This window comes from Lissotriton helveticus, chromosome 8, assembly GCF_964261635.1.
Source record: "Lissotriton helveticus chromosome 8, aLisHel1.1, whole genome shotgun sequence".
NCBI classification, from domain to species: Eukaryota; Metazoa; Chordata; class Amphibia; order Caudata; family Salamandridae; genus Lissotriton; species Lissotriton helveticus.
Window position 1 is genome coordinate 925,324,553 of NC_136069.1, and position 27,295 is coordinate 925,351,847.

The 27,295-nt window shown below is 45.2% G+C and overlaps 2 protein-coding genes across 4 annotated transcripts in view; one reads left to right on the plus strand and one right to left on the minus strand.

The window, feature by feature from the left end:
• TRMT10C (tRNA methyltransferase 10C, mitochondrial RNase P subunit) overlaps positions 1–26,344 on the minus strand; it is a 76,955-nt gene extending 50,611 nt beyond the window's left edge. The window contains exon 1 of one of the 3 annotated variants that reach the window (XM_078657758.1): positions 26,191–26,344. The gene's annotated coding sequence lies outside the window, so the exon portion shown is untranslated. The remainder of the gene's footprint in view (positions 1–26,190) is intronic. The other 2 variants (XM_078657760.1, XM_078657761.1) reach the window with 2 other exon arrangements.
• Positions 26,345–26,452: 108 nt separating this feature from the next.
• LOC144773012 (putative protein ARB2BP) overlaps positions 26,453–27,295 on the plus strand; it is a 118,595-nt gene continuing 117,752 nt past the window's right edge. Inside the window, exon 1 of the mRNA XM_078657762.1 lies at positions 26,453–26,597. The gene's annotated coding sequence lies outside the window, so the exon portion shown is untranslated. The remainder of the gene's footprint in view (positions 26,598–27,295) is intronic.

Here is a 27,295-nt window from a genome sequence, read left to right on the forward strand (position 1 = left end):
CAATGCTTTCCGCGAAGAGGGTCTCGGCCTTCAGGGAGTTTTTGTAAAGTATGGCCACCCCTCCCCCTTGAGTGTTGCCCGGACTATTGTGATAGAGGGCCGCAAAATTGGGGGGCATGGATGCTACAAGATCCGGTGTGGATGAATCCTCCAGCCAGGTCTCAGTAATGCCTAGGATATCTATTGTTTAATCTTGCAGTAGTGCAAAGACCTCAAGGTGGTGTTTTTGTAATGATCGAGTGTTCAAAGAGGCAAAAGTGAGGGCTGGGGAGTTACGGGGGCCCCAGAGTCTCGGAAGGTTACCAATGGCTCTCTGGGTAGGTGGCCTTAGCAGCCCCTCAGATTTAAGTATGGTAGCTACCTTCTTATCGAATGGTGCTAGGTGGCTTTTTAGGCGGTGAAGTTCTGCCAAAGAGTAAATGGGGCCCTGGGCAGGGGTTCTGGCCCCTGGGCCTGGCGTGGACAGGCGCAGACGGACTTGCCTTTGGCGCGCCCATCGGCTCGCCCGCTGCGCGCGCTTGTTCCAGCGTGGAGTAAGTAGGCAGAGACTCCACCCACCCGCCAATCAGCCCTGCTGTGCAGCGGCTGTCTGTTCCCTGCACTAGACCGGTAACCGACCGGAAGTGCTTCTAACAGGAAGCGTAGTGGAGTGGGGGAAGTTTGTTTGCCAACACACGGTGAGATATTGCTTTCAGACTTTCTATTCAGTTAAAAACATCAAACATTGTGCAAACGAGCAAGATCCAGTTTTAAAAATACAGGCAGCGAGCGCAGCAGCGTTACGATCAGCCCACCACACCTGAGCAGGGCTCTCTCATCTGCGCGCTGGCTCCAGCGTAGAGTAAGTAGGCAGAGGCTCCACCCACCCGCCAATCAGCCCTGCTGTGCAGCGGCTGTCTGTTCCCTGCACTAGACCGGTAACCGACCGGAAGTGCTTCTAACAGGAAGCGTAGTGGAGTGGGGGGAAGTTTGTTTGCCAACACACGGTGAGATATTGCTTTCAGACTTTCTGTTCAGTTAAAAACATCTAACACTGTGCAAACGGGCAAAATACAGTTTTAAAAATACAGTCAGCGAGCGCAGCAGCGTTACGATCAGCCCACCACACCTGAGCAGGGCTCTCTCATCAGACCAGAGAAGACCTCTAAGGGCTGCAGCACTTATTGTGCGATCCTTAGAGGCCCTTTACCCTGACACTCACACCCTGCCTTTGCAGGCTGCATGTCTTGGTGCAGAATAAAGTGAAGTCGACATGGCACACATCTATGTGTGCCATGCCCACAAACCACTGCCCTGGAATACATTAGTCACCCCTCTAGCTGAGTGCCCCATGCCAGCGGTGAGGGTACATGTGCATGAGCCTTGTACCCCTACAGTACCCAGGTCCATTCCTCGACACTGTAAGTGCAGTGCTGCCATTAAGAGTAAATGGTGCTGTGAGATAGCCATTACGAACTCCACAGCATCATAATGGCCCCACTGAAGACTGGGAAGTTTGGTATCAAACTTCTCAGCACATTAAACCCGCACTGATGCCAGTGAGGGATTTAATGTAAAAAGCACCACAGAGGGCATCTTAGAGATGCCCCCTGAAACTCAACCAACTTCTAGTGACCCGAGTGGCTGCCTAGGCTGCCACCACCAGACATGTTTCTGGACCCCAGGTCGAGAGCTGCTGCTCTCAAGGGCCTGAAACAATGCACATCCTGGGACGAGGGGCCAAGCCTCCTCCCCCAGGATGAGCAGGGTTCAAGAAGGAGAAACTACAAAGGCATGCCACCTTTGTGAGCCTCTTCAGACCATTCAGCAACTGGTTCCCACTGGTTCTAACGCCCACTTTGGGCGGGAGAACCGGCGGGAAACATAAGTGTGGAAGAGAGGTGTGCCCACCTCTGCCAACTCCACCCCTTAGGTGGGGGAGGTGAGGTGAAGCACAACCTTGAGTCCCCGCCATCTTGAGGATGTGGAGTCCTAGCCAACCAGGGACAGGCTCCTGCCCCCCTCCCACTGGAGAGTGGCAGAATATGGTGTGTACCCACCCCAGGGAAGGGACCCATTGGTCCCTGCCCTTTACCTACCTGTAACGCCCCTAAATGTAGTATTTAGGGGGCAACCCGAACCTTACTTCCTCAGATCCAGAAACGAAAAGAAGATAAGAAGAAGGACAAAGAGCCGTGCAAAGCTAACAAGAGGACAACGCCCACTAACTTGGCCCCAGCCCTACAGGCCTGTCTCCCCTCGAACCTGCTCCTGCAAAATTCCAGTGTGTCCTGCAGCCAGCAACCTCGAAAACCCCGGAGGGCCTGTCTGCCTTCACTTCAAAGACTGAATCTCCTGTGAACACCGGACTTGTTCAAACGGCAGCTTCTGGTGCCAGACAGAAACCACAAATCCAGCCCACTTTGCACCCGCAGAACCCTGCCAGAGCGGAAAAACACCACGAGGAGGACCCCCCAGCGATCCTGACCAGAGAGCCAGCGACCCCTGACCTGCCTCAAGCCTCCAGATCACGCCTGCAGCCTCAATCCAGAGGACCCCCCCTACCGCGACCAGAGCGGTTAAGAAAATCCGATGTCCCAAGGCAGCCCTGCACCAGACACCCCACGGCCTTGTGTGCACAAACCAACGGTGTCTAACCAACCCTCAACACCCCAACTAACCCCTCAAAGTGGCGGTTGCACCTGGAAGATCCTCGTCCCAGAGCCTGCAGTGTTTCTTTGTCCTGGAGGTTCTCCATTGGAAATAAAAGGGCACCCGACCTCAAAACAGCACCCTGCACCAGGCCACTCTAGTGCCGCTGAGGGTGCACCTTTGGTGCTACTTTGGTCCCCAACTTGCCCGAGCTAAACCCTAGGAGCTTTGCTCCCACAACCTTGTGGCCTATTCCTTCAAAGGATAACATTGGGCCTCAACACTCTGCACCCCGCTGCCCTAGTGCCGCTCAGGGTGCAATTGACCCTGGGACACCCCGGAGTCTAACCCCAGAACTTTAACTCCCACAGTCATTACTTACCTGCAAACCAATAACCTGCATTTCCTCCATAGGATACAATTGACAATTTCCCTCCCAAAAACGACTAAGTGTGGAGTTTTGAAAACTAAAGATATTCTTTAAAAATCGTACAAATAACCAAAACGTGTTTTCTCACCTGTTTGCAGGACATGTCCCAGTGCTGAATCTAGGCATCCAAACTGAGTTAGAAAAAGATCTACAGAGGACTTAGGCAGGGAAAGGGTTACTTTCTAAAAGTACCTTTTCTTTAATATTTTTTTAATCCACCTTCGCCATTGAATTCATTTTTTTAATAAGTATTAAATATAGAAGGTTAATACTTTTTCTGTTTCCCTACAAAAATTTATAGAAACCCGTGTTTTCCTGTGGAACAGCCAGCCTTGCTACACTGAATATAGCTTTTGGGGCTTTTTTCACTGTATGGACTAGTTTTACATTAAATTCCTAAGTGCCCAACTTTTAGATTGCATGCACTCTGTATTATGGACAATAAGGCATTAATAGGGGTCACTAATAAATAGTTAAATAGAAGGTTTGGACCAGTCAAAAGGGGTTGCTTTAAAAGTTGAATCTGCAGTTTAAAACTTCCAACAGCCAGGCTACTAATGGCATGGTCGGTGTGGTGGATTGCACAATGGGTGCTGCAGTCCAATTCTGGCATTTAACGTAACCCTAGATACCATTTGTACCATATACTAGGGATTTATGGGCAAGTTAAATATGACAGTTAGGGGTATGCCAATTTCACCATGTTAAAAGGAAGAGCACTGGTTCACAAGGGTAAAGTGCCCAGAGTTCTACAGCCAGCATAAATATAGAGTCCAGCAAAAGGCAAAAATCCAAGGTGATCCTGCAGAAAGGGAACATTTCTCACACAAGTACTCAGAGACTGATAAAAATGGTGCCATGGGTTTAAGTGTTGTCTTCTTCTATTCAATGGGTACGGACCAGGTCTTCAAAGTAATCTAGGATCATAAGCCACTAGTACTATTCCAATGGTTCAACTTAAACCTCCACCTAAACTCATTAAGTTAATTATACAGCTGTATGAGTATAAGTTTATTTAAACATGGTTATGTAGCAGACAACCCACATGACTGTATACCACACTATCCCCATCCGGCCACCCCTACTCATTGTGAGAAAGCTAGTAGAAAAGCAGGTAAAGTATAACTAAGTATAGAAAGAGAAATGCCACAGCATTAGCTATAAAACTGAAAGAAATCTTTCAGAAAAGGTTAAATGTGTAATACTATGGCTGGACTGGCCTATAGTGTAATCAGGCAGTTCTCTATGAGCGGGTTTACAGGTCAGTGTGTGGAGCATTTTTTTGGGTAGTTTGTGGGCCAGTTTCATGGCCTGGTGAGTCGATTTTTATTGTTAATTTAGGGAGTATGCAGTTTTGTATCCCTTGCAAAACACGTATAAAGTGAGTCTTTAAGGTGTAGTGAATTCCAAATCTAATGTCAGGCAAACTTAGGAAAAAGTTATTTGGTATCCTCTGTGGCAGGTCACAGAACTAGGAGTAAAAACAGCCCCAAGCAAAATGCCTGATCAACTGAAAAAAAAAAACATGGGAAGGTGAGCCCACACTCCTGCAGTACCATTGTGGAATGCCATCTGCCAGTGGAAGTGTATGCAATTTCCTGATTCACAAAGGTCGAGACAGTAAAACTCCACAGATGCTCAAAAGTTAGAGCCCAAGCTCGTAGACTACCAACCATACACGATCTTCTGCGTGAGCTCATAGTGAAAAAAATTGCTGTCTACAAGGAAGAGATGTTGAAAAATATCTAGAGAAGTTAGATACAAAGCACCACTGAATGGCTCCAAGATGACCAAAAAGAGTACAGGTAGATAAAGAGTACAGGAAGATACAATGATTCCTTGAAAACATATTCTGTGCATTGCTGATAAATAAGTGATGGAATTAACTGTGCCAAAGTGATAATGGTCCATTTGTATGTCTCACCTACTAGACACGGCATGCACAGTCTGTTGCAAGAGATATTGTTAGCTTACATCAGTCCGCCCATTGCTTACCATTCTTTGGCTTCTCACTCTCATTTGCTTGCTTTTAATAGATCACCTTATGTCGGCTTTCCTTCGTTTTTATGTGTTTCTGCTCCTATTCCTGAAGCATGGACACATTACTTGTGTCTTTTCACGGCTCATTTATTAGGCCTTCAATTTTTCTTTGTAATGCATTCCACAAGGGTGCATGCTTTAAAGCGGTCTCCCTAATGTGTTTCTCTTTCTCCATTGTGCTGTGTTGCGCTCTCTCTTGTCCATGTGATTCTGCCACTCAACTCCCATTGCTTTCTGTTTAATTCCCCTGTGCTCCACATTGCTCACTGTTGCTTCCCTCAGCCACACCCTCAGTGTTACCTGCCCTACACCTCCCCCTGCCCTTCTGTTGCTCCCCACAACCGCTGTTATTTTTGCTGCCTTACCCTCTGCACTCCCCCCCCCCCCCCACCGCACTCGATGTTGCTGTCTCTCACCCTTGTTCCCCCATTTTCGCTTAATTCCCAGAGAAGTGGAAGATAGCTGGATCTGCTGCCCAAGGGAGCAAATGGCTGCACGACTTTTGGATCAACTTCACTGTGGAAAAAAAGATTGCAGCTCCACTTCTATAGGGGTGCGATGGCAGCAAAGGCCGTAGGAACTACAATCAGGGTCTGTGGTGTCACAGTGGAGGAGGTCAGGCCCTTAACTTTTTTTCACTTAAGTGCACGCCTCACTCCCTCTGACACATAACACAAGATATACACCTGACCTCCAAGGGACGCTTTCGAGTGAGTGCCGCAGAGGAGAAAAGTAGTTGCTCCTTGTTTCTGCGCCTACACAACCATTAGATAGGACACCGAGGAATTCACAGTTTCACAATGTTTCATTCTCGCCAACGAGGCAGCGTTTATCTATCTGTAGGAAGTAACCTATTGTGAAACACAGTACTTTCAGAGGGATGAAAAAGGCTTTGTTTTTCTAAAAGGGGAATGGCCTCAGTACCCTTGGGCACGGCTTAATACATTTGAACTAAAGTCCTTATTCTTTGCACAGCATTCTACCGGACCAGCATTTAGGGGCCTCTTTATGAGTTTTCTGCTGTTGCATTCAGACATACCACACAACAACATATGCCTAAAACAAGCCAGACCTATTGACTTTGCTCAAGCGTGTTAGCAGTTTGATATAAATGAGTAAAAACAATTGTTTTTGTTACGAAATTTTAAAATTGGTAATTGCAGATGGTACATATGTGACCATCACTATAAGTGCACTGGAGAGGCCAAGGATTGGATGAGCATGTAATCTGAACAATGTTATGGCCACTGAATTGCACTACTTTCAGTCTCAGTTACAGAGCACACAATTGTGCACCTTTAGGAACACCCTACCACAAGCAAAACTCACCCTGATATGTAAATACATTAATAGCAGGCACGTCCAAGTCATTTTTAGCTCTGATCAAAGCAAAATATATAGAGCCACATCTAGTTATGCAAGCAAGAAACACATAATTGGACAATACTATCCAAATCCTCATGTACCAACACTAGCTTGTCCTATTTCTGTTCTTAACCGGAGGTCCCTATACCTACTCAGGAAGTCCATAATTGTTTAGAAATGTATATAATGTTAGCAAATTGATAAAGTATGAATATATACCAACAAAAAAAAATACACATTTTTATAACATCATGTAAACAAGAAACAATGTGACTCTAGAAATTAAAAATTAAGTTGCTATACGTTGCTATGCTTGCATGATTTAACCAAAGAGAATCTATTATGGGAGAATAATGGCCTCAAGTGAAGCAGTGGCATGCTCCGAGAAAAAGAGAGAAAGCATTAGAAGCCGAACACACAAACTGATTTGTTACAGTTTACTGTGTTTTTTTCTTTTAGAAACTAAAATCTTAAGTTTCCCACTATCCCATTAAAAATTACATTTTGATTTTTTTATATGGTTATGAATTAAATAAAATATTTTATCATTTGTTCGAGATATATTTATGTCAGACCTGGTTAAGGGGGCCATTGGGGCAAGTAGAGACTACTGGGACTCAACCATGGGGGGTTGACATCGTGGTCTCTGATGTCCCTGGGTTGATCCAACTATGAGCCTCCAATTTGGGCCAAGTACAATCATTCAGCACTTGAATCTCAGCGGTAGCAATAGCGAGCAGTACAGGCTTCTCAGGGAGGTAGTGTGGAGTACTCAAGGTCAGGACTCGACATACAGCAGAGAAATAAATGTTTTCCAAAACCAGTTCTTAACTTTCAAAACGGAAAGTACTTTAATGCACACAGAAGGAGAGAAGATCGGCATTACGGCTAGAGCTGTTGAATTTGGAACTGAGGAACCAGGTTTGAGTGTCGCCTTTGCCTCAACATTCTGTGATTCTGGGTAAATCACAATCCCCTGTGTGCTTTTTAAAAAAAAAATTAATGTAGCCCTCTGTAATGTAACTGCTTCAAACATACAACATAGGGAAGACATAGTTTAGTGTCCCGGGAACAGAGGTTGGATGGCGCACATACCCGCTACTTCCCTCTAGTACTTCCTTTTGATCTAGGGTCAAAGTATTAACATGATTAGACTCGGGTACCGTTCATCCAGTCTTTTGAAATGTGTGCTTAGACTTTCACACATCATGTTTGTAGTTCTCACCAGGTGAATGTTATTTGCTCAGTCTCTAATGGATTCAGTGCAATCGGGCAGCTTCATCTATGCAGGTCCTTTCTTCCACATTTGGGGAAATGTGCAAACCTCAGCTCCAGCAGTGTGGTACTGAAAATTCTGGACCCGTGTTATAAACATCGTCGTATCATGACGATTTTGGTATCAGCAGACCGAGAATGATTAGAATACTATGCACGAGCATTTTCGTCATATTCGAGTGATGAAAACACCCTGGAATCAGAGTTTCCGTCCTGAACCCTCGGCTTCCATTTTGTGAACGACAGCCATTTTGTGATTGCCCTCACATAGGCCAATGACTAAGGCTAAAAAAGAGTCTGAAGGACACGTACACCTTTGCTGACTCCTCTGTGACCTGGGCAAGCTGACTCCACTGCCTGAAGCCAAACCTGTTCGGCCAGTTCCTTTCCCAGTGGCCGCCCGAGATTAGAATCAAGGCACAACATATCATAAAACCCTTCATTGCATACAAACCATGCCTAATCTTACACACACCTGTCTCTGTTTCTTCTTTGATGGGTTGCTTTACGAGGAGGTGCCCGTTTTTATTAGGGTTCCGTCGATATCTGTAGAAAATACTGGGCCTTGCCAGGTAATTGATTGTGGGCTGGACAAACTGAAATATGGGCTTGTCATCATGACTCTGCTTTTTCTTTGTTGTAAAAATATGTGAATGGTCAACCGTAAAATAAGGAATGTTTGCCTAAAGCATAATATTTTGTATAAAAAGGGAAGGCTGGCTTTGTAAGTTTGAGCAGTCTCCCGAGAATATACACCGTGTTGTACTTCTATGATACCTGTTACTGGCTGCAGCCAATAAATTCGATCTTTGACTTCACCTAGAAGACTCTGTGTTTCTGTAGTCTAAAACAGGAAGGACTCTAGGTCATAGGGTGTGTCCCTGGCACCGCTGGGTTCTGAAAAACCCAGTACTTCAGCAGGGCCTCCTCTGAGGTTGTGGGTGTCCACACAGCAGATGTGGCTTCGGTGAGGTTGCTGCTTCACATCTCTGATGCCTTTAGAAGGCAGTCACTGTAGAAATCTGTATCACACAAGAAACAGATGGGCAGGTGGTCTGCAATCAAGGTAGTACTGCTCAGGCCCATTTCACCTTGGCTATACACAAGCCAGACAGTCTTCAAGAGTAGTGCAGCCATACACAAGCCAAACTCAGCTGGGCAACGGGGGCACTTACCAGGCTCACTTCTCTCAGGCAGAGAGACTCTGCTCAGGCCGGGATTACTTCTGGCACGACAGCTATAGTCAAGCCACAATTTCTTCTGGCATGGTGGCTATGGTCAAATCACACTTTCTTCTAGCCAAGATGTTAAATTTTCTTCTGGGCCTGGAGAACACCATTCTTCTCCGGACACAACAGAGGTACACACCACAATTAATCAGATCCCAGCCCCGATTGGGCTATGGCAATCTTCTAGTAGCATTGCCCGGTGAGTTATAGGAACCACAGGAGGAAAGTTTGTTACTCGCCAGAACTGTGCTACACAAATTGCTCTTCATGCAGGACCACCAGCACTGGGGTCTTGCTGCACCTTGCTCCTCCTGGACAGTTACTCCTCCTGCAGAGTTGAAGGCTCCAATCCTCTGCCAGGCTGGCTTCAAGGCGCTTGTGGTCAGGTAAACAGCGCTTCCAGCCTGGGGTGGCCTTAGGTCAGAGGTCTTCAATCTGTGGGGCGCGACCCCCAGGGGGGTCGTGGAGTCCTGGGAAGGGGGTCGCAGATTCTGTTGGAGCGTGCAGCAGTTCCTGGCGTCAGGCTGATTGAGGCCGGGTGATCACGGCGGAGGCCTAATTCACGCCTCATTAACAAGTAAAGGTCTTCTGAAGACCTGTGAAGTACTCGGGTGTGCCTTTCTGTGTGTCCCGAAGCTGTTTCAGCCGGGCTCACTTACACGTGCTGGGGAGTGGGGGTGGGGGGGTTTGTCTGGGGGAGGAGGCTGTAGCCCTTTGAGTTCAATCAATGGACTTAGCTGTGGGGTTTATTTTTAACGTTTTATATAGCGCTAGCTTAACCCGTAGGTATCAGAGCGCTTTACAAACACACATAGCAAACAGCAGAAGGACATTACAGTCATTGGTTCAAGTCCCACGAGCCCTCATACCTGGCGCCTGTGCAGGAGAAATGTGCCTGAAACTGTTCTTCACAGTGAGGTGTTTATACAGCCTGACTGCCCCCCCCCCCCCCCCCCAAGCAGGGAAGCACAGAGATGCCCTCCCATGAGAGAGGAAGAAGAAGGAAGAAGACGCTGAGAGATACTGACCCCACCCCTGTGAGAGAGGCACAGAAAAGGTGGGTGGATGAAGGATGAATGTATGTGTGGATGGAAGGATGAAGGGTGGGTGGATGGATGGATGGATGGAAGGAAGGATGAAGGATGGATGGGTGGATGTAAGGATGAATGGATGGGTGTGTGAAAAGGTGGGTGGATGAATGATGAGTGGATGGATGTAAAGATGAAAGGGTAGATGGATGGATGAAGGATGAATGGATGGATGTGTGAAAAGGTGGGTGGATGAATGATGAGTGGATGGATGAATGATGAGTGGATGGATGTAAAGATGAAAGGGTGGATGGATGGATGAAGGGTGGATGGATGTGTGAAAAGGTGGGTGGATGGATGGATGAAAGGGTGTATTGATGAAGGATGTATGTATGTATGGATGGATGTGTGAAAAGGTGGGGGATGAATGATGGATGGATGGATGGATGAAAGGGTAGGTGGATGGATGAAAGGGTGGATGGATGTATGTATGGATGGAAGGACAAAAAGGTAGATGGATGAAGGATGGATGTATGGGTGGATAAAAGGTTGCATGGATGAATGATGGATGCATGGATGGATGTGTGAAAAGGTGGGGGGATGAATGATGGGTGGATGGATGGATGAAAGGGTGGGTGGATGAAGGATGGATGTATGGATGAAAGGGTGGATGGATGTATGGCTGGAATAATGAAAGGATGGATGAAGGATGGATAGGTGAAATGGTGGATGTATGGATGGAAGGATGAAAGGGTGGATGGATGTATGGATGGATGGGTAAAAGGTTGCATGGATGAATGATGGATGGATGTGTGAAAAGGTGGGTGGATGAATAGATGGGTGGATAGGTAAAGGATGGACGTATGGATGGAAGGATGAAAGGGTGGATGGATGTGTGAAAGTGTGGGTGGATGAATGATGGATGGATGGATGTGATGAGGTCTAACAGGCGCATTTATGGTTGTCGATAGTTGATGATGAGGAGTACCAGTTTCTAGAATCTTTTGTTGTAAGGGGGTCCTTACGCCTAAAAAGGTTTTACAAGGGGGTCTCGGCATCAAAAAGTTTGAAGACCTCTGCCTTAGGTGATGTTCCACACTTTAGGAAACTAGCTGTCAGGCAAACACCAATTCTGTTTGCACAGCAGTCCTCTAAGTAATTAGTTATAGGGAACTTGAACTCTAACAAGAAGTGGGGCCCACTTTTACCCAGTAACAGCAGGCAGGAGATGTCTATGCACTCTCTGCACTTTCAAAATCAGTATGGGGTGGTTCTCCTTTCAAATGTCTTTTCCAGACTTATCTCTAGATGCAAACTTTGTGTACATTGATGTGTCCCATAGCAAGGCTGTCCCAGCCTGAAGCACCCACAAAAAACACACAAAGAAGCCTGTGATTTTTGCACATGGCTGTCATTAGTCAAGTGAAAAGTGTGATCACGGAAAGACAAAAGCCTGGGCATCATCTAAAGGATCCCCTTCATCATGCACAATAGCAATGCTTCATGAATGCTCATAAGCAGCTTTTGCTCTGCAAGAATGAACCCTACAGGCCTCAATTACTCTTATTCACTCACTGATGCCCACCATACATGTACCACACAAGTTACACAAACACAGCATACACTTGGGATGTTCGCACAAGATGTTAGGTATGCACTTAGAAATTGAACTTTATATAAGTGGGCCAGAAGGCCTCTACTCCAGTGACACAGAAAAAAAGCATTTGCAATGCCATAGGCTGGCAGTAACTGCGCCTCTTTTACTACCAGCCTTGCTTCTCGTAAGCAACGAAGAGGTACAAAGTGTGTGCTTAAACACCGCTCGCAAGTTTTTAAAACACAAATAAAAGTCATTGCCATTTACAACGCCAATAGCTCAAACTCTCGCAAATGCAACACCTATTGCATTGCAAATGCTTGTTTTTTTATTGTAAGAGCATGTGTTACTAACATACTTATATAATACAGCAGAATATTAAAGCAGATTAATGCTACTAAATACAGTTCAAACAAACTCTTACTTCCGAGCAGTGTGAGCACCTGGGATGAGAACAAAGCTTAATGAGAATGTTTCAAGCATGCCTTTGACTAAAGCTGCTGGTTTCAAGCTTTCTCCATGGGAAAGAGACGCCCAGGGAGTCGGGCACCTTTTGGTTGACAGGGAAAAAATGCTCTACTGGTTGGTCGGTTTGTAACGTGTATTTGTAAAAGATGATTCAATATTTTATACTGAATGCTATTTTACATGGAAAGGGCTTGTCGACATCCAGCCTAAATTCAGAATGCAGCAGTGAAGAATGAACTGAAATTGGTTTCTGTGTTTGGAAGGCTGGCAACATATTTGAATAAAACACATTTAAAAATAAAAATTATGAAGCAGAGTTAAATGGCCCTGTTGATGTGTGAAGAATAATGACCATGACTGTGTGTTTCGTTTGTGGAGTTGCAATAGTGTACGAGCTGGGAGTTGCCCAGACATGTAGCTCGCTGTCTCCCATGCTATTTCTTTACTTATGAAGCAATCACAGCACCTGTGCTTTAGCTTAAGATGTTTTGTGGTACTGAAAATCCGAACTCATGTAACCATCCTGGACTCAAGAATAAAACTTCGTTGTAATACGACGAATTTAGTATCAAAAGACCGAGAATGGCGAGTACAGTATGTACAAGCATTTTCGTCGCATTCAAGTGATGATTTCACCTCGAAATCTTCATTTATATCTTGAACCCTTGGCTTCCATTTTGTATATGGCCGCCATTTTGTGTGTTGCCCTTTACATAGGCCTTAATCCAGCTGAATTCGATTCCACAAGGACACGTACACCTTAATCGACTTTCCTATGACCTGTACAAGTTGGAACCATTGCCCCAGGCCGAACTCGTTAGGTCAGTTCCCCTCCCAGTGGCCGAACAAGATAACATCAAGGCTCAACAAGCCATAAAACCATTTCAGCGCGCACACCTGCCGTATCTCGCTCACATCTGTCTCCACTCTTTTTACTTCACTTGCTTTATGATGGGGAGGTGCCCGTTTTTATTGGGGGTCCAGCGATATCTGATGAAATGTTAGGCCTTGCCGAGTGATTTGTTGTGGGCAGCACAACGTGAAATATGTACATGTCATCATGACTCTGTTTTCTTTTGTTACCAATGACTGTAAATGACATACTACAAATTCGAAGAATGTCTGCCTGAAGCTGAATATTCTGTATAAGAAGAGAAGCCTGACTTTGTAAATTCGAGCAGTCTCCTGAGAATATACTCCCCGTGTGTTGTACTTCTAGGACACTTGTTACCTTGGTTGCAGCCAATAAATCGAACTTTGACTTCACCTAGAAGACTCTGAGTTTCTGTGGTCTGGATCAGGAAGAAGCCAAGGTCTCTGGGTGTACCCTGACACCGCTGGGTTACTGGTTCTGTGCCGGTTCTTAAAAACCCGGTACCTCAGTTGGCGCCCAACGTTTGGGGCGATTCCAGTGGTACCAGTCAGCCAGAGGATCGTGAGGAGCTTCGTGTGAAAATTCCGGAGGACGGCCAACCACTTCAACGACCCCTGCATGTCGATGTGGTCCGAAGGTCTTTGCTGCGAGGTTCCCCGCTTCCCAACAGCTACGAAGGACTGCTGCCCTGGCTATCGCCCTGATTTGGACCCTTGAAGTTTGGTAGAGCGAAACACTAAGACGAGTCTTCTAAGTGACGTCATTGATATTTCAGTTAAGTATAAGTGGAGCGTCTCCCAGTCCTTAGTTGATTCTTAGTTTTGGGTATCTTTGGGTTTTGATTTGGTACTTGCAAGCACCAAAACCGAAGGACTTGTGTATTCACGAGAAATATCGTAATCGATAATCCTTTGAAGTTTGGAACTAGACTAGAGAGCGAAAATGCCTGGTCTTAGACTTAGAAACTTGTTTTGTCTTGGTTGTAATGATAGGGACTCCCGATTGGAGGACTCGTGTCCGGTTCCTCCGGTTGGAACTCCAACATATGAGTTATATGTCAAACACGGAGTAGGTCCCATCACATATAATGAGGTGTGGATTAAATACACAAGAAACGATGGTGTTGTAAAATGGCCCCAATACGGTAGTTTTGACGCAGAAATTCTAGATAATCTTGAGGTTAAACTGTTCAAAAAGAAAGCCCGGCCGGCGATGTTTGACTCTTTCCGCCTATGGCGTAAAGAGGCCAAACAGAAGGACATCAAATTGGAGAAGAAAAATAAGAAAGAAAAGGGTATTTCAGTAATGCAAGCTGCTATGCAATTTAAAGACAATGAAGAAGAACAGATAAGTGAGCAGTTGCACAGGCAACGTAAAATGGCAATAGATAAATGCTATCCAGTTTTGCCGTCTCTTCAGCAAGAGACAGCAAAAGAGCGTGTAAAAGATCCGTTAATGTCACATTTGCTAAGTTCGCCACCACCCTATGCACAAAATGCCACAGCACCTCCGCAACCTTTAGTTGCGCCCCCTGTAGCTGTTATGCCTGCTCCTCTACAGCTGCTCTTCAGCTGGCTTCTGTCTCTCTGGTGCAGCCTCCTCAAGGCCCACCGATCACATCTACTTCTCCTAATGCTCCCTCTACGATTTCGCCTAGCGCACCTTCTATTTCTCCTGATGCTCGTTCTACAATTGCCTCTGCTTCTGCCTTACCTGACGCTGTTTTGCCGCCAGTTCTTCCTTCACTTTCACCTTCCGTTTGGCATAAAATGGCCAGCATTGTTACTAACATTCCTTCACCACTTTTTCGGTCGCCTAAAACGACCCCTAATATGGGACGAAGACAGTTGCGAAGTCAACTGCCTGACTATCAGGAGAGAGATTCATTGAATAGGTTAGCGCGTAAATGGGCTATGGATACTGTAAAGTATGATGTAGAATCCGTCATGGAAGTCTTCCGTCAATGGGAAGCACCGACGCAGAGATATGTTTTTGAACAGATGTGTGTTTTTCTTTGTGAGGATTTGGAAGACAATGGTCAGGAATGCAACCCGCAAGAGTTGTGTCATTTACGGTTTAAGTTTGGGGAGGGCATGATTGTAGGTCCCGATGTCGAAAAAGCAGTTGAGGTATTGTTATCATATCGGAGTAAGGGAAGTAGTTCTGGGTCATCATCTGAACCTGGTACATCTAGTAGGAAAAAGGCACGACAATACCCCATGAGGGAAGTTCCCCCACAATGGAGAGAGGGTGACATCTGTTAACCCCCCTATTCTGCCACACTTTCAGCGTGTATGAGTACATGTCCCATGGAAGCGAGCTGAAGTTTTAGCACTCAAACAGACATTACCAGATCCGCGTAAAAATCCTGCAGGGTATTACAAAGAGTTGTCACAGACTGCTGGGTCATGTATAATGAATTTAGCCGACATCGACATGTTATTTGGGAACGTTGTTCCGCAGCCTTTATGGAGTAAAATTCGCCATGCAGATCATGATCAGGAATTAGGTGACTCATGGGCTAACATTGCTGCTGCAGACGCCCGACCAATTGGTGGTGCCAAGCCTGAGCCTTTGGTAGCAGAACTCCCTAGTAAAATAGTTGATTACATGAAAACGATAATGCCTGCAATACGTGTAAATTGGGACAAGTTATCTGCATGTAAGCAAAAGAAAGATGAAACTGTCTCAGATTTTTTCACCAGGTTTGAAGAAACATTTGTCGATCACAGTGGTCAAGATATGACCACAGAAGGTGGTCAGCGATTATTTGTCGATAAATTCGTGCACAATTTACTTCCAGAATTGTGTAAAAAGTTAAAGGATTCAGAACGTTCTTGGGCTGTCTCATCTTCAGCACAGATATTGGCTACTGCCCAATATTACGAAAATAGAGACAAAGATGAGAAGGATAGAGCAGACAAGAAAACGAAAGAGTTGAAAACGAAGGTTTTATTACAGCAAGCCTATCCACCACGTGGTGGTGGTAATGGCCAGAATAACGGTGGTCAGAACAACTATCAGAATAATTTTCAGCATCCTCAACAGTATCAGAGGAACTCGCAAAGAGCCGAGTATAATCAGCCACGTGTCACTGTAGGCCCCAACCAGTGTTCGTATTGCAAGGAAGAGGGTCATTTCAAGTATAGTTGCCCCATTCTGTTACAGCATGCAAATGGTGCTTCTAGTGTGAGAGGTCGTAGTGTTCAGCAAGCGCCTAGAGGTAGAGGACGTGGAAACGTCCCCCAGAACACACGTCCACTTCCTCCACAAAATTCAATGAATAGGTTCGATCAACAGAACAACACATCTGACAGAACAGCTCAATACTATGTTGATGATTACTATACAGAAAGTGAGAATTGGGAAACTAATGACTGCTAGGACAGCCATAGACAAAGAGAGGGAGTTGTTTCAGTTCCAGTAGATCAGAGTGGACCATACGTTGAGGTGATTACATCAGGTGTGTCAGAACCTTTTCTCTTGGATACTGGTGCTACGAAAAGTTCTATTATGCACTCCAAACTCCCTGGCGCACCTTTGTCTGGCGAAATGAACGTTTCTGTAGGTTTCTCTGGCGCCCCAGTTAGAAATCCGATTTCTGACTCTCTGTCTCTTTCTGTTGGTCCTTGTGAATTCGAAGCACCCCTTATTCTGACAACAGGTTGTGGCGAAAACTTGTTAGGATTGGATTTATTAAAAAGATTGTATGCGACTTTGTACTGTTCTCCTTCAGGAGTACAACTTACTTTAGGTAAGAAAGTGGTTTCTCCCATGTACCTGTCAAGAGATAAACTTCCAGCAGAATTGTCGTTTCTTCCCGATATCCTTTGGGCCACTGGTCCTAATGATGTGGGTCTTTTAGAAATTCCACCATATGTTGTAACATTGAAAGCCAACGTTAAAATGCCACGAATTCCCCAATACAAAATATCGAGTGAAGGTGAAAAAGCCTTGCTAGCGATCGTTTACGAGCTAATTGCAAAGGATGTGATTGAGGAGACAAGAGGAAACGTTTGCAATAGTCCTGTTTTGCCTGTTTTAAAACGAACTGACCCTTCTCAGCCACCTGTGTACAGATTCGTGATTGACCTTAGAGAGGTGAATAAAATAGTTGTGCCACAATTCCCAGTTGTCCCCGACATTACCACATTATTGACTATGATTCCAGCTTCTGTCTCTTGGTTCTCGGTGATTGACCTGAAGAATGCTTTCTTCAGCATCCCGATTGCTGAGGAGAGCAGGGATATTTTTTCCTTCAGTTTAGGAGGTCGCAGCTTCCGTTTTAAACGCGCTCCTCAGGGCTACTGTGAAAGTCCGTCAATATACAGTCAAGCTCTAAAAACACAGCTTGATAAGATTGTTCTGCCTAAAGGTGCTACTCTTGTACAGTATGTGGACGATTTGCTCATTGCTGCAGACACTGAGAAAATTTGTAAAAAGGCCACATTGACATTATTGCGTCATCTGTGTGATCTGCATCACAAGGTGTCACTTTCCAAGCTTCAATATTGCCGACAACAAGGGTGACCTACTTAGGTCACCTCTTATCGAAGGAGGGAAGGAAACTGACCCCAGAGAGAATTCAGGCAATAGCGAAATTGAACGTACCTAGAACACAGAGAGAAGTGCGTGCTTTCTTGGGCATTACATCTTACTATAGACAGTGGATTCCAAATTTCTCGTTATTAGCCAAACCTTTGGTGGCATTAACGTGTAAAAATACACCCAATCCTGTACCTTGGTCTGAAGAGTGCCAGAAAAGTTATCTCGAATTGCGCACAGCATTATGTTCGGCTCCTGTGTTGGGTACCCCCGACTACAGTAAGCCTTTCACATTGTATGTCCACGAAAAGGAGGGCTGTGCATTGTCTGTGTTGACTCAGTTGTTTGGAGGTAGGCAGCGTCCATGTGCCTACTTTTCGTCGACTTTGGATCTGGTAGCCAAAGCATTGCCAAGTTGTTTAAGAGCCACAGCAGCAGCAGCTGTTTCTATTCGACAGTCTGCTGGTCTGGTAATGAATAATACACTAGTCGTGATGGTTCCACATGCAGTAGACACGTTGCTAAATAGAACTAAGACACAGCACTTAACTAGTGCTCGGTGGTCAAGTTACGAATTAACACTACTAGCGAGTCATGTGCACATAAAAAGGTGCAGTACTTTAAACCTAGCTACATTGTTACCAATTGCAGAAGGATCAGATGTTTCAGAACAGCACGATTGTTTTCTTAGAACAGAGGAAGAGACGAAAGGGAGAGTAGATTTATCCGATACTCCTCTTGCCGAATGTGATGGTACATTATGGGTGGATGGTTCATGCTTCAAGCTCCCGAGTGGTGACACGACTGCAGCATATGCTGTCACGACATTGCATACAATTGTTGAGACTGCGCGTGTGCCACATAATTCAGCTCAAGCAGCGGAATTAATTGCACTCACGAGAGCATGTGTGTTGTCTAAAGGAATGAAAGTGACTATCTACACTGATAGTCAGTATGCATTTGGAGTGGCTCACAGTTTTGGACGATTGTGGAGAGAACGTGGGTTCCTGACTTCGCATGGAGCTAAGATTCAGCATGGTCAGTTGGTAAATGAGCTTCTTGAATCACTGACCCTGCCCCTGCAAATGGCGATTGTGAAATGTAGTGCTCACAAGAAGGTGACTGATGATGTTGGTCGTGGAAATGCATTTGCTGACGAGATCGCGAAAGAAACGGCAAAGAATGTAATGAGCCGAATGTATGTTACAGGCCCTGCAAGATGGACTGGTGATGTTGGAATATGTGAAGACACAATAGAGAGTGTGAAGTCCATTCAAGCTGAGGCCACAGAGAAAGAATTGAGCACGTGGAGAGAAAGTACGGGTAGAATGGATGAAAATGGGTGTTGGATTGAATTATCAGAGCACCAGAGATGGTTGTTACCCGATGCATATGTGCTTGCGGTAGTTACAATGGCTCATGGAATGGCTCATATCAGCGTGAAAGGGATTTGCGAGTTGTTGGCTCCAGTATGGAAGAATTCAGGGATTCCCAAGTGTGCAGAGAATGTTGTCAAGAATTGCATGGTATGTTTGAAACACAACCCAGGTAGGGGAACCCCAACTCCAGCTGGTCACTTTGCACCTCCTACGTATCCGTTCGAGGTTTTGCAGCTAGATTTCATCCACATGGAGAGGTGCAACAGTTTAAAATACGTGCTCGTTGTTGTTTGTGCCTTCTCAAGATGGGTAGAAGCCTATCCCCTAAAAGACAATACTGCCTTGTCCACAGCAAAAGCCCTTGTGAAAGAGTACTTCTCGAGGTTTGGAATGCCTAGAATGGTCTGGTCTGATAATGGGAGTGAATTTGTGGGTCGTGTGATGAAGAGAGTGTATGAAGGGCTAGGTATTAGGCAGAAGTTCCACGCTGCAAATCACCCCCAATCAGCTGGACTAGTAGAATGTTACAATGGCACGCTTAAACTTAAACTGGCCAAAATCCAAGCGAGCACAGGTCTTAAATGGCCTGACGCTCTACCCTTAGCACTCCTGTCCACTAGAATGACTGTGCATTCACGAGTGAAACTTAGCCCGTATGAGATCGTTTTTGGTCGGCCAGCCAACATATGGGGAGTGCCTAGACCCACGAAATTTAGTGAGCTGGAACACCCTGTTTTGCTCGATTATCTGTATGAATTGACGGCTAAATTGCGTGTTTTGCATCAACAGGTCCACAACACCCTGCCTCCGGTCTCTGAGACTCCGGGCCACGACATTGACCCTGGTTCCTGGATTCTTGTCAGAAACTTTCGAAGAACGAAGAACGACCAGCCCAGGTGGACCGGGCCTCACCTCGTCCTTCGCTCTACAAGATCTGCGGTTCAGGTGGAGGGGAAGGCCAACTGGGTCCACGGGATCGATTGTAAGAAAATCCCTTTTCCTCTGCCTTTTGACCAGTGGGTCCAGAAGGGTGTCACTGACCCAGAACCTGATACCGTGTCACATGCCGTCCCTTTTAATGATTTGCACGTAAAAAGAACTGACTCTGAACCAGAAAATGAGAACATTTCGCACAAGACTGTGCCACCATCCAAGCTATTGAACACTGCAGAGCCTGACCTTTTGTTCCAGGATCAGACAATACCTGGAAAACAACGATATAATTTGAGATCGAGAAAAACGAACAAATAAAATGATTTCCTTTGCAAATTTGAGACCAAGATCCATGGACCAATAAAAATATATTCCCCCCCCCCCCCCCCCCCCAAGTACTACTTTTGAAAGTGCAGCTCTCCCATTTAGGAAACTTGCTTATTTTTGTTTTTCGAACCGCCATCCGGGTTCCGCTGCTAGGGCCGCGGTTGATTAAAGTCTTTGGGGTGCAGCTGACGACGTTAGGTCGATAGTTCTGGTTGGTCTAAGGGAGTTGCCCTAGACTGACAGAAGCATCCCTTAGCAGAGGCAACCTCCCACCGCGGGCAGCACTTTAGAGAGGGTGGAGTTTCCCGATGTGGAGAGACCTGCCAAACGAACGAACTTTAAGCGCCAATTATGCAAAGCAATGACAAAGAAAAGTTTTATAATATTGTGCATTTGTATGTTATTCAGTATGATGATATTTTTAATGAGTTACGTTTTATTCTCTTTTCGTGTAACACTTACACCCACTGCATCGCCCATACCTCATCCTACTGTTTCCTCTCATTCTTTTCACCCCCTTCCTGACCACGAATCCAATAGGAGATTGGAGTTCATTAATAACTCCTTTGTCCAGCTTTTACACCAACACCAACTAGTAATGAACACAACCAACTGTTGGGTATGTGGTCTTATGCCTCACACTACTGGTAAAGGTATCCCTTATCTAGTTCTGCCCTTTAGTCACAATGGCTCTGTGTGGGCATACAGAACAATGTTCATATATGCACGAGAAATCCAACCCCTACGTTCTGTAAAAGACAACCTCAAGACCAGCGCCCTAGTAAAAGGCATAGTTGACATGATTAGGGACGTAACTTCTTATGTAAATACTCCCGATGATGAGATACTTGCATATGTAGGTTGGAACGTGACCGGATATGGAACTACTTTAAGTGAGAAACAGCAAGCGAAGAGGTCTTCCCCGATCTGGATTGTACCCCATCAAGGTAATCTGTGTCTGCAAGGTATTGGCAGGAATCCCAGAGCTCAGTTAGGGAAAAGTGTCTGTACAGAAACGTATGTTTTGGGTCTCAGACTTCCCCTGCGTTTCTAGCAGCTAAGGGTACTTATTTCATCTGTCATGATAGAGCCTATACATGGTTGCCCCCTGACTTTTCGGGCTCATGTTTTGTTTCGTTCCTGTTACCTCCCACCTACACAGCAGCGGCGGATTACCACAGGACAAGGGTAGTTAGAGGTGTCTTGAGTAAAGAAGACACTGCAGGTCAAGAATTCGGGGACTTTGCAAAAGGTTTTCTGCCGTTCTGGGGACCCATGGTAAACAGCAGGAACATAAGGCAATTGACAAGGGTAGTTGAGTCCACCGTGATTGAAACTGCTGGTGCCCTTAGTAACTTGATTGCTGAGCTCCAGTCGGATCGTCTTATGACCCTTCAGAACAGGGTCGCTCTAGATGTCATACTTGCAGACCGAGGTGGGGTATGCAGATTGATCCAATCTAGCTGCTGCGTTTTTATCCCAGATAACGCTCCGACAGTGTACCAGGCCATCTCCAAACTACATAAGATTTCCGAATCTATTCATGTGGATAAAGGAGATTGGTCATTAATGGGGTGGTTCTGGGATCTGATATCCGGCTGGGGATGGAAAATTCTGATGGTCATTGGGATGGTCTTAGCCATCCTTTTCCTGTTCTGTCTGTGCATACAGTGTGCTCCTGCAATATGTGGCCTCTGTGTTACATCATGTGTAAGGAAGCCTGTGTCAAGAGATGAACTAAGTACTAGGATGATGTTACAGCAACATCTCAATGACTTTAGGAACATAGATCTGGACTCAGACTAACATGAGGATTGATTAATTGCCTATGTAAGGGCAAAAGGAGGGTTTGTGGTACTGAAAATCCGAACTCATGTAACCATCCTGGACTCAAGAATAAAACTTCGTTGTAATACGACGAATTTAGTATCAAAAGACCGAGAATGGCGAGTACAGTATGTACAAGCAGTTTCGTCGCATTCAAGTGATGATTTCACCTCGAAATCATCATTTATATCTTGAACCCTTGGCTTCCATTTTGTATATGGCCGCCATTTTGTGTGTTGCCCTTTACATAGGCCTTAATCCAGCTGAATTCGATTCCACAAGGACACGTACACCTTAATCGACTTTCCTATGACCTGTACAAGTTGGAACCATTGCCCCAGGCCGAACTCGTTAGGTCAGTTCCCCTCCCAGTGGCCGAACAAGATAACATCAAGGCTCAACAAGCCATAAAACCATTTCAGCGCGCACACCTGCCGTATCTCGCTCACATCTGTCTCCACTCTTTTTACTTCACTTGCTTTATGATGGGGAGGTGCCCGTTTTTATTGGGGGTCCAGCGATATCTGATGAAATGTTAGGCCTTGCCGAGTGATTTGTTGTGGGCAGCACGACGTGAAATATGTACATGTCATCATGACTCTGTTTTCTTTTGTTACCAATGACTGTAAATGACATACTACAAATTCGAAGAATGTCTGCCTGAAGCTGAATATTCTGTATAAGAAGAGAAGCCTGACTTTGTAAATTCGAGCGGTCTCCTGAGAATATACTCCCCGTGTGTTGTACTTCTAGGACACTTGTTACCTTGGTTGCAGCCAATAAATCGAACTTTGACTTCACCTAGAAGACTCTGAGTTTCTGTGGTCTGGATCAGGAAGAACCCGAGGTCTCTGGGTGTACCCTGACACCGCTGGGTTACCGGTTCTGTGCCGGTTCTTAAAAACCCGGTACCTCAGTTTAAAGCTAAAGCGCGGGTTCCACCATTGCTACAGAAAAGTAAATAAACAGAAAACAAAAAGGCACGCACCCGCTTTGGCGATCATTATGAACAAAACAAAGGCGTGGCCGCAATTATTGCAGCCGAGCTGCCGCACTGAGTGAATTAAAAACAAAAAAGCGTTCAGGGAAAGCTTGTCCTTTAGGGAGGTTTGTAATTAAAACGTAATGAGTAGCAACATATGTAACAGGGGGTGTCCGCATAGGAGGTAACAAGAAGAGAAAAGGTGGTACTAAGGAGGGACTACTAAGCCTATTGACCAATGAAAAGCCACCATTTGCAAAAGAGAGTGACAGGAGCCAATTAAAAAGATGGGCAGAAAGACGGCGGAGCTTCATGCCCATATCCTGAATGTCTCAAAGAGACAGTGCAAGGCTGCCTAGGCGAGACCTAAAAAGGTCTGGCCTCAACTACAGATTCACAAAACACAAGACATTGCCCCCATTACACTATGTGCTAAAACCAAGACAAAGACATGACCCCATTGTCTTTCAGTGTGTTTGGTGCGCCCATCCATGCCACAAGAACTTACGCATGTCAAGGAACAGACCTATGCCTTTGCACATATACCAGAGCATCAGCATTCATTAACATGTTTCCAAGGGTCTAAAAGTATGGTCTCTGTGGTTACTGAGGGCCGCATTGACAACAGCAGAGTAAAGGCCCGGGGACAGGCTCATAGGGGAATTGAGGCATGTACATAGTGTGGACTGTGAGTCGTGGATTTATTTGGAAGGTTTAATTTCATACTGCCCTCTAAATTGAGCCCCTAGTGTCTAGAAGAGTCACAAATTTGACAATACTGTGTCATTCTGAAAATGATTTGCCATCCCTCTACCTCACCTTGTGATAAGCCTTCTCTGCTTGCTATAGCTACCTGTAGCAAGTCAAGTGTACCAAGGAAGTAACTCCAATATTGAAATGGAAGAAAAAATAATCTTAGGCCTCACAATCTCAAGCTTTTATTCTCTTTTCTGTAAACATTAGAAGTGCTTAGAAAGGTAGAGTGCGCTATACAAAAAATCCTTGATAAAGCCCCCAATAAGGTTTGCAATTCACTGAGGTGCTAGCACACGAACAACCAAGTTCTACTGCTAGACAGTGGGAAAGTTTTAATCCTAGCTATAACCCTTTGCCAAAATATACTGCTTGTGAACTCTGTATTTTAGGCCGGGGTAGGTTCCACAATAAGTGACAATCATTTGATTTTACCCATGGGGAAAAGACCCAGTGTTGAACTTGGCCCTTTCTTCAGGGTCGTCCCCAAACTCTTTGCCTTCACCCTCCTGTTTTATGAACCAGCTTTTTTGTTGGTCTTTAGGACTCTGAGCACTTTTCCACTGCTAACCAGCAGTAAAGGGATTGTGTTCTCGCCTTTAAACACGATAAAATTGGCTCACACCCAATTGCATATTTATTTTTCTTTTAAGAACCTACTAAAGTGGTACTACATGTACCCAGTGCCCGTAAGTTAATGCTACTAGTGGGCCTGCAGCAACTATTGTACCGATCACTTAAGTAGCGTTTAAGGTGCAGGCCTTCAATTGCATCCTGAGTGTGCAGTTTTGAACTGCCATTTTGACTGGGCTAAATAAACCTTTTACCGGGCCCAAACCTTCCTTTTTATTAATACATAGGTCACCCCTAGGGTAGTCACTAAAAAGCCCTTAGGACAGGGTGTAGTGTATTTAAAAATGTTGACTTGTACTTTAAGTTTTACATGTCCTGGTAGTGAAAAAGGCAGGAAATTCCAAACACCTCTGGGGCGGAAACCTTCAGAACCTTTCTCCAACTTCAAAGCTGGCACCAAGTATAAATATTTGACCCTCGGTTACAACTCTTCCGTACATCTTTTGGACCTGTGTAAGACTCGGAAGGACTGCTGTGCTGCACCACAAGAAGGACTGCTACTCTGTTGTCCGGCTGCTTGAGTGAGAAGGACTGGACCTACATCTTAAACCCAGGACAGAGTAACTCATAGGGCCATTTGGCTGGCCTCCTGATCAGAGACTCACAGGCAGAAAAGGCTCCAACCACCTTGACATCAGCACCCAGACCTGGTCTGTTGCAAGTCTTACTCCCCAAGTAAAGCCACTCAAGCCCTGGACACTTGGAAGCGAGAATGAAGGAGCTCTGCCAGGCGGATTTGCATATGGCTGGGTCCAAACTGGAATGGTGAGCACAAAAATGATGGATTTAGGTCCAGATCTCCGACTCAGGGGTGAGTGCATGACATAGTTCAGCATTCCCTCCATCAATTGTTCTTTTTGCGTTTGAACATGACAAGTGACTTGGCTCTTGTTTCACTAATGGCATTGTTGGCAAGGCAGGGAGCAGGACAATTTCTAAGTTCATGTTTGAAATCTATCCCTTTCAATAAATGCCTCTCAATGCAGTGATATAATATGACATTAGCAAGTTCACATTTTTTGCATGTTAATAATATACTTTTTTATTTTGACCAGACGAATATATTTTTACCTATTTGTTGCACAAAATCTTTAAAATGAATGTGTTTCTTAAAATATGAGGTGCACGACACCTTCGATTCTTCTCCTTTACGTCTGTTAAAGTGTAAATAAATTGGTTTCTGGAAGTTAGTGTTCAGTCCAGTAAACAGCAATGCACTGCTGCTATTCTCCATGAACCGAATGTGAAGGTCAGGACGCTGGAAACGCCCTCGGGCCGTACTTGTAGTATCCCTGCACTAGATTAGCAAGATGTTGTGGCCAAAAATGAAACAAAAACAGGAGACCAGTTACGCAAGGAGAGCAGAGAACATTACTGTTGAACCACGCAGGGTACATACCGTTTTAACTGGTTTCTGTACTGTTGGTATTGTTTTGACAATCAAATAGCAGCAATAGCTTATTTCGGAGCCCCTAATTTACACGTGATTCGGTGGAGTGGGGTTCCACAGAAATCAAAACGTTAAGAGCAACTAGCTTACAAGCCCAGTGTGCTTGTACGTTTCTTCGCAATACTCTTTATTTGGAAATCTTCATTTCATACAGCCGTTTTCACAACAGACTCATCATTGAACTTAACTTCTTCACACACAAAAACCCAGGCTTACGTAGAGATCTCACTACAAAAACGAAGCACAACCCTCACCAAGACGTTATGTTACTTTGGGCCAAACGTTTGGGGCACTTTCCCAAAAACATTCAAAAAGCTCTGGAAAAAAAAATGAACAGTTCTTCACCCATGTATACATACGTAAGTAACCGAACAGACGTTAACCATCCCTCACCAAGATAGTGTTTCCAGAATATTCCCCTTACCTTCCGTTTCCAGACACAAGATTGTACTCATTCAATTGCCTTTTTCCATTCTATTTTAAAACAACGTTCATTTCAGAAGAGAAGGTTATCAGACAGCATGGTGGAAAAACTTGATTGACAACCATAGGGCGGAACAAAAGGGGCACTTAGAGGCCGAACTTCCCAGTATGCGTTTCAATTGGTTGGAAAACAAAGGACCCGCCCCCAAAAAGGTTAGCCGACCTATAGCAGAAGAACGCTCGCTATTTCGAAGAGACCACAAATACATATGCACCGGAAGTGAACCCTTTTTTGCTCATAATGCAGCCCAGCCACAGTTGAACCGACTTTTCCTCCAGTCACACTACCTTGCCAACCGGAAGATAATGCGTCACTGATCCCGGAAAAAGTATTGCCCAAGTCGCACTGTAAGTCGTCGTTGCTGTTGATTGTACTTTGAGTGTTGACTTTGCCGACTGTCAGAAATGGAGCATACGGTCTCCGATACGTTCTAATTGGAGAGTGGGGTCGGAAGAGGCAAACGAGCACAGTAGGGGCAGCTAGTACCTGTGAGCGGGTCAGTGTCAACAGTGGGCGTTTCGTTTTGCTGAGAACAGGTCTAAATTGGCAAAAGAGCCCAGTTTCAAAAAACGAGACACACCACAAACATAAGAGTGGAACTGCAATTTATAAGTGAAATGGCCACAACGTGGTACTTCAGTAAGGGAGCCTCGTGGCGCGGGAAGACTTTAGTGCTACGTATTATAAGGTTAGCTTATGTCCGATGACATACGGACACCTTTATTCAATGCTAGGTTTTCTTTTCAGAAATCTGCTGAATTAGTCAAATTGAAATGAAACCAAGCATACATCCCCCAGGTTGCTAGTGGAAAGTCAGGGGCTGAATTTATTTTTATTTCTGATGACCTTTCATATGAAGCCATAAGAGACGCTTTTTTGTAGCGCTCCTCAGATAAAATTGCAGCGCAGTTTCGCCATTCATTGTAGATTTGCATATTTTGCTTTAGTAGGCGTGGATTGGGTGGCGGAATTCTAACACTACAGGTGGCGTTTACAACTCAGAGCCTGTGCTGTTGAGTCTGCCAAGCGCGTCTATGAAATGAGG